This window comes from Hibiscus syriacus, unplaced genomic scaffold (assembly GCF_006381635.1).
Source record: "Hibiscus syriacus cultivar Baekdansim isolate YM2019G1 unplaced genomic scaffold, ASM638163v2 tig00113337_pilon, whole genome shotgun sequence".
Classification (NCBI taxonomy): domain Eukaryota; kingdom Viridiplantae; phylum Streptophyta; class Magnoliopsida; order Malvales; family Malvaceae; genus Hibiscus; species Hibiscus syriacus.
This window is the reverse complement of record NW_024063456.1, coordinates 683,101-690,350: the sequence shown is the minus strand read 5'-3', so window position 1 is coordinate 690,350 and position 7,250 is coordinate 683,101. Positions and strand designations below refer to the sequence as shown.

At 31.4% G+C, this 7,250-nt stretch overlaps 1 pseudogene; it reads right to left on the bottom strand.

Annotated features, from left to right (window-relative positions):
* Positions 1–4,923: 4,923 nt before the first annotated feature.
* Positions 4,924–6,838, bottom strand: LOC120186326 (annotated as a pseudogene).
* Between the last annotated feature and the right edge of the window lie 412 nt (positions 6,839–7,250).

Here is a 7,250-nt window from a genome sequence, read left to right as displayed (position 1 = left end):
CTTTCCACTTAGATGTTCATATACACACGTTGTATCTATACATGACATGTTTGCTTATTTTGTGAGAATTAAACTAATATCAGCAAGTGTTTGTACTTGTTGTATTGCACATCTTAATACAGTGCAGTGATATGGATTCTCCATCATTTCTTCTATTACATGTTGATTTAAATTCATAGATGATAAATTATATTTTATTAAAATTCTAGTGGTTTAAGATTATTGGTGATCAAGTTTATTTGGACAAGAATATTAATGTAATAAGGATTCGTGTTCTTCTCAAGCTCTATGTTTATAATGTGTATTATTTTCTTCTCTCTTAGCCATTGACAATGCATACATACATTGCAGATGCAGTTGCGTCTGTTCGAATCCGATACCTCTTGGAAGAATAACACTCTGTTTAACCATTAAGGTCGTTTGACGAGTTGTATCAATATGATGTTTTTTAATTTTTATAATTACGAGAAAAATAATAATTTAAAGAGATATAAAACTTTTTTGATGTTTATAATTTTTGGGATTTATGTTGTAATGATTAATTTTGTAACAATGTTGGAAGAGGGTATATATATTAGGATATCAATAGGTCATTAGATACATGAGAATTTTATGTGTTTGTACTCTTCACAATGTCCAAGTTTATAATGAATTATTTATTTATTTTATTTATGAAGATAAATGGAGTAATATTAAACGACATTAAATCTAATATCTTACTTTTATATTATTTTGTATTAAAATCGTTTTAATTATTTTTTGCTTGCATATTATTAACATTCTCTCCTCTCTAATATTTCATTAGTCTCCAACTCATAAAAATAAGCTACGGATTGCATGGTATGTCCGGGAATGCAGAACCTGCAATTCTCATCAATCACCCATACAATATTCTTCAGCCGCCACTTTTGTTCTTGCAGTAAATGACTCGTCCAAAACATTTCTTATACAACAGTCTTAATATACGGTTAAAAAATATTATTAAATATATTAATATATTTTTAACATTTTTAGTAAAGTATTATATAAAACATTAGTTTTTTACTGAAAATGTTAATTTCGCTATCTAATTTCCGATAGAAAAAATAACATTTTAAGTAGCATCCAATATTAACATTTCCGGTAAAAAAAATAATGTTTTAGGTAACACTTTACCAGAAATGTTAAAAAAATATTAACATTTTCAGTAACACCTTTCTTTAGTTGTATATTATGATTGTCGTACCTTAGACATCCTCATAACTCTAAGGCATTTGGTCCGCGGAAAAGAATATTATCAAGGGGAGTAATCTTTTTCAAAATAGTATTCTCACGTTTGGTTCATGGAAAAAATTATTACCAGAGAATAATTTTTCAGGGAATAATTTTTTCACAATAGTAGCATTTTTTGGTTAAATGATGAGAATGTCATTACCTTCAAATTCTTAGGTATTAGACAATTCTCACCACTTTGGACACGAATTCTTTTATAATGACCGTTTTCATTTCTTATCTTTTATAGTTCACTAAAAATTAAATATAATAATAATATACAAAGAGTTTAATTTAGTAAAATATTAATAAATTTGAGTATTTAAAATTATTTTACATTATTAATATTCAATATATTAATTATATATAATTTTATGAGGTGAAAAATAATATGATTGTAAAAATATAATTATTTAAAATAATATCTAACTTTAAGTTATTGAAAATAAATTTTATACATTGAAAAATAATACCTTTGAACACTCAAGATCATAATTATGTTTTTCATGTTATATTATATTTTATATAAATAAATATGATACTTATGAAAATTATTTAAAAATATAAGTTTAGTATATTAATTATATATTAAATGTATTTTTTCTCAAAAATTTGATAGTATATCCATTAAAATCTATCTATGAATTTTTATTCAAATAGTTATAATTTAATATTAACGTTTAACTTTTTAAAAAAATATATATATATCACTAGGATAATTTGGTAAAATATGTATTCAAATAATCTTATATCCCTCTAATGTAATCTTACATTCATACTAAACAAACCGAATAAGGTAATACTACATTCCTATGATAATCTTACATTCCAGTAATGTTGTTCCCAAATATAATCTTACATTCCGTGAACATAAAGATACTAGTAAAGTTTTCTTGTTTTGAAGTCAAAAAAAGACATGCTTATTATTGATTAGCTTTACCCACAGTTGATTATTTTCAAAATGATCCATTTATTTTATTCTTATTGCACCCCAAATCCATCAATTTGTTGTGTGTGAATGTTGGTTATGTCAACGCAATTAGCCAATATCCTCGCGCAATAATTGATGGAGGATGTTGATTACAGTACAATTTCTAATACATGGAACAAATTAGACAGGGAAGGGGACATGGACAATTTATGTTGGGAGAAAATTCCAATATGCTCTCCTTTTCTTCTTTTGTTCTCTTCTTTCATGTCTTCCAAGAAACAACACAACAATGGGTATCATTTTCGTTTCTCTTGTGGCAGCTTAGATATCTAAGCCTTTCAACTTGGTTGGGGGGGGACCCAAGTCCCTTAATTTGATGCTTCTTTCACTACCAGACTTTCTGGTCTCAATCCCTGTGTTCCATTTGTTAGACAAAAGAATATTGTCCCCGTTCAGACAAGATCTTCAACAAATGAGGATTGAGTCTTTGTATACCTCCTGTAGATATCCTTTGGAGTTTGGAGTACCATATTTCTCTGAGTTGCTATAACATGTTGACACGACAAACAATAGTTTTGTGTGGTCTGTAATTCATTATCGGATAACATATCTATTTTAATTTGGTAACCTACAAGTAGCTATCATGGTTCTATTTTGACACTAACACTAAAGATCTGTATACAAGTCCTTATGACGGATAAAAAAAGAACCTCTTCTTTTTTCTATCTCCTATCTCCCTACCAGGAGATAGAAAAAATATTTACCATTTTCAACCGATCATCGATCATAAACTATTGACAGCGATTCTCCGCTGAAATAAAAAATGATGAGACCAAAAACATTGCCATACGCTTGCGTGCTGCATGTTGGAAACTGTCGGCAATATGATGAATGAGCTTACGACTCCACGCATCCAAAAATGAAAGCTGTTTTATGCCATCTTTCCTGCATGTATGGGAATAGATTAGTATCATTATACAATCAATTTATTTTTTTCATTATTATATTATGAACTCGTTTAATATATGCACAATTATTTTTATTAATCAAATGAAGAATAAATATAATAAAATTACTTTCTCAAACAAGAAAAGTCAACGCAAACTAAAATATGCTAATCACACTAATTAATTATTTCCCTTGAAACCACCTATAATATGACCTACCCACTAAATAATAAAAATAAGATTATACATAAAAGGATTAAAAATTTAATCGAAAAACTAAAAAAATAGAAAATAAGAACAAACATCATCGTCAACATAAAAAGATAAACACTATCAACACAATTAGGAATGGGCATGGTTCCGAACATATTGGGTCCTGACCTAACTCGAGCCAATCAGGTAGGATTTTTAAAAAAAATCAAATTCGAGTAGAGTCGGGTTTTTTTTAAGGTTATGTTCAGGTTGAGTTTGGGTTTAAGGTGAAAAATACCCAGTTCGGCCTTAAAAATTATAAGTTTACCTTATATATTTAGAAATAATTACAATAATACCCCTCTATATATTATTTTCTTTCAATTAAATCCCTATTTTTATTGAATAAAAATAATATTTTTAATTAATATACTATTTCTGGTCGGGTTTGGATTCTAACTCAAGAAATCAGGTCAGATTCGGGTCAGATGGAAGGTGTATATATTTTGGGTCTTATTTGAGTCAGGTGGAGGATTTATAATTTTTGGGTCGGATAGGATGGACAACATTTTTTTAGAATGATTGAATATAAACACAACATTTATTGAATATATCGATGATGATATGTTAATAATGCTTCATATCACGATGATGATACATTAATAATTGACTTTATCACAATTCAAACACAATTTACTTAGAATGATTACAAACACATATCAATATGAGAAGATCAATTCATTAAGGAGTTAAAATCCGGATAGATTGATAAGATGATCAAATAAATACTAATTGAAGATGTGTCAAATTTAATTCTAAAGAAAATGCTATAAGAAGAGAAAACGTGCTACAATAATAAAAAAATACTTTCCAATTTTTATTAGAATATGAGAAGATTTGTTAAAAGGTAACATAAAATTTAAATATATAAAAAATAAAAAGATTAAAGAAATGAAGAATGGAAATAGAATAAGAACTATAATAAAACGTAAATGACTAATTATTTGGTTAAACTATAAAGTGAAAAGAGAAAAATAAAGTTAAAGAGTATAATTTTTCTAACGATGTAAATTTAAATTAATAATTTTATCTATATTTTTAATTATATTAATTTTGTCCTTTGATCAGCTTTGATTGTTGCGATATTGATGTGCAAATTAATAATGTTAGTGTAAGAATCTATCAAGTTGGCATAACAGTTTACATGTGAATGACGACACAACAGAGAGGTTGAATTAAATTTTTAACCGACTTTAAGAGCATAATTCATTTTTTTTTGACCAAATTCAAGTACATAATTGAACTTAATCGAAAGTTCAAAAACTTATTTAATTTTTTTTAAATAAGAAATTATTAAAATCTTAAAAAAATATTAAACATTCCATAAAAATCATTTAAAAATAAAATTACTAAAAAATTAATTCAGATTATCTTTCATCTTTATATCCCTTTAATGTGAATGATATGTCACTTTTCATTTTCCTTGGCCTTCGATATCCCCTTTGTCCCTAACTTCCTATGATTCTAGGATTATAAATAATGATTTTATGAAACTCCTAATATACAAATAATAAAAAAAACTTATCTCCTCTCATCTTGTGTTTATATATTTTTGTTCTCTCTTATATTACTAGGCTTAATACACAAAGGCGTAGAAAGCGGAGTCGGAAGTGGCGAGTTCCGACGAATTGGACAGGACCCGTTAAGTTTCAACCAAGATCAAGACAAAAAACATGGAAACAGTGCCTGCACTCAGGCATCATTCTCAACATCTCCAATTCCCTGTACTCATACAGACAAATCAAACATGTCGTGTTAGCGTTAGTAGAACCCACAACAACCGACTCTTAACTGGAACTTGGGGTATGAATTTATAACTGCTTCCTCAAGCCCCATGATCACATTCTCATCGTCTTCGTCAATGAAAATAACCCTGGGAAGGATGACACCGCCGGAGCCGGCGGCGGGGTTGGGAGGGAAGGCGCGAACAGGAGAAGAAGAAGGGCGGCAGCATATGTAGGAAGCAAGGAGGATAATAGAGAGGAGGAGGAGGAAACCAAGAGCGACGGCGATGGAGTAGCCGAGGCCTAAGTTGGTGTGATAGAGAAGAGATAAATGGGATTGGGCGGACATTTGAGGAGAGGATGAGGAGAATCCATTTGATGAAGCGAAGAGACAAGAGAATCTTACCCAAGTAAAGCGAAGAGACAAGGAGGATAATAGAGAGGAGGAGGAGGAAACCAAGAGCGACGGCGATGGAGTAGCCGAGGCCTAAGTTGGTGTGATAGAGAAGAGATAAATGGGATTGGGCGGACATTTGAGGAGAGGATGAGGAGAATCCATTTGATGAAGCGAAGAGACAAGAGAATCTTACCCAAGTAAAGGTGGAAGATTTAATGCTCCAGCTGCTGCATTTAATACTCAGTTTCCAACATTAATTTGTTTTGGTTGTGAGTTCAGATTAGAAACAAGGTTCAAATGAGTTCAGTCTTAAATGAGCAACATATCTCACATATTAACAATATTTTTTTATAGCTTCAATGTAAAGGAAATGAAGGATAATAAGAGGAGATCAGACTAGAGCTAGGATTTTGTATAACCTGTAGGATACCCAAACGACTAGGGTTAGCAAACAGAAGATCAGAGGCGTCTTTGATTTTTATTGAACTCCATGCCTGCAGGTTATACAAAAATCCTAGCTTTAGTCTGAACAATGCCTGTAGAAGCTGATACTCTTGTCGATTTCATTGTTCAACCTGTCGTGCAAATCCCACGCCCTCTCGATGAGAGTCTGCAGTTTCTCGTGGTTCAGCTCCATTAGTGGAAGGAAAAAAAACACACCTCCTGTTGAATACTGCAGAAAATGCTTCAAGAACACATGCATGAAATGTATGTACGTATGCTTTCTTAATTTCAAGAAGATAACCCACATTTGCTCTACATCACCTTATAAAGGACCCTTACATTGCTTAACTACTCAAAAGAATCACCTAACAATATTATGTTACATTGTTAAAGGTAACAAACTTTCAACCACCTAGCTTCTAGATCATTTCTAGAATCCTCTCATGCATGAACATGCATGAACTGCCGCACAGGCTGATGCACTATAACAGGAGCTGCACGAGCACACAGCAACTCTCAACACCTCTCATCATTCAGAACACTCCCTGTTCCTATTAACTTTTTAAAGTCCCATCATTTGCACTTTATTCTGTCAGTTTTGTTTCTTTTTCCCCCTCTTGGCTGTGTTGGAAGAATAAGGAAGCCTGAGGAAGAATTGGGAATGGAAGGTGGACCTCTACTTTTTAATGGTGCTTTCGCTATCAGGTACCCGGACAAAATCATTGTGGACTCTTTCACTTTGTGTTTGTGTGGGTCTGTTTGCTTTAAAGGCAACTTTTGTTTTGGTTGGAAATGGAACTCACAAGTCACAAGCTTTGTTGTACCGTACCCCACAGTTCTCATCAGATGCGATCATGTGCATGTGGCCTTGCACTGCTAGCCATACATACATTTGCATGGATATGGTCAAGTGGTCATGTCAGATTCCCCATGTACCATGTAGTTGAAGGCAATAGCATGCCATTATCTCCAATCATACACTATGGTAAACCAGTTCTGTTTAGGAATTCCTCCAAATTGATCAATAATTAGACTAGAAAAACAGGAGCAGTCTCGTTTGGTGGTTCATTCAGTTAATGATGATGGGTAAGGGTTAGTTGTGATTCTAATGCTTAAAAGTGGTTGGCAGAAAGCCATTTCACTCTCTAACGAAGTCGAACAATGTAACAAACTATATAATATGTTCACCTCAATTTTCTTTCTTTTTCTTTATTATTATTTACGTTATTGCCGTTTACCTGTCTACAAGGGACAAAATCAAAGGCAATAGGAAATTTGGATTATTTATAATGGTCATGATTTGA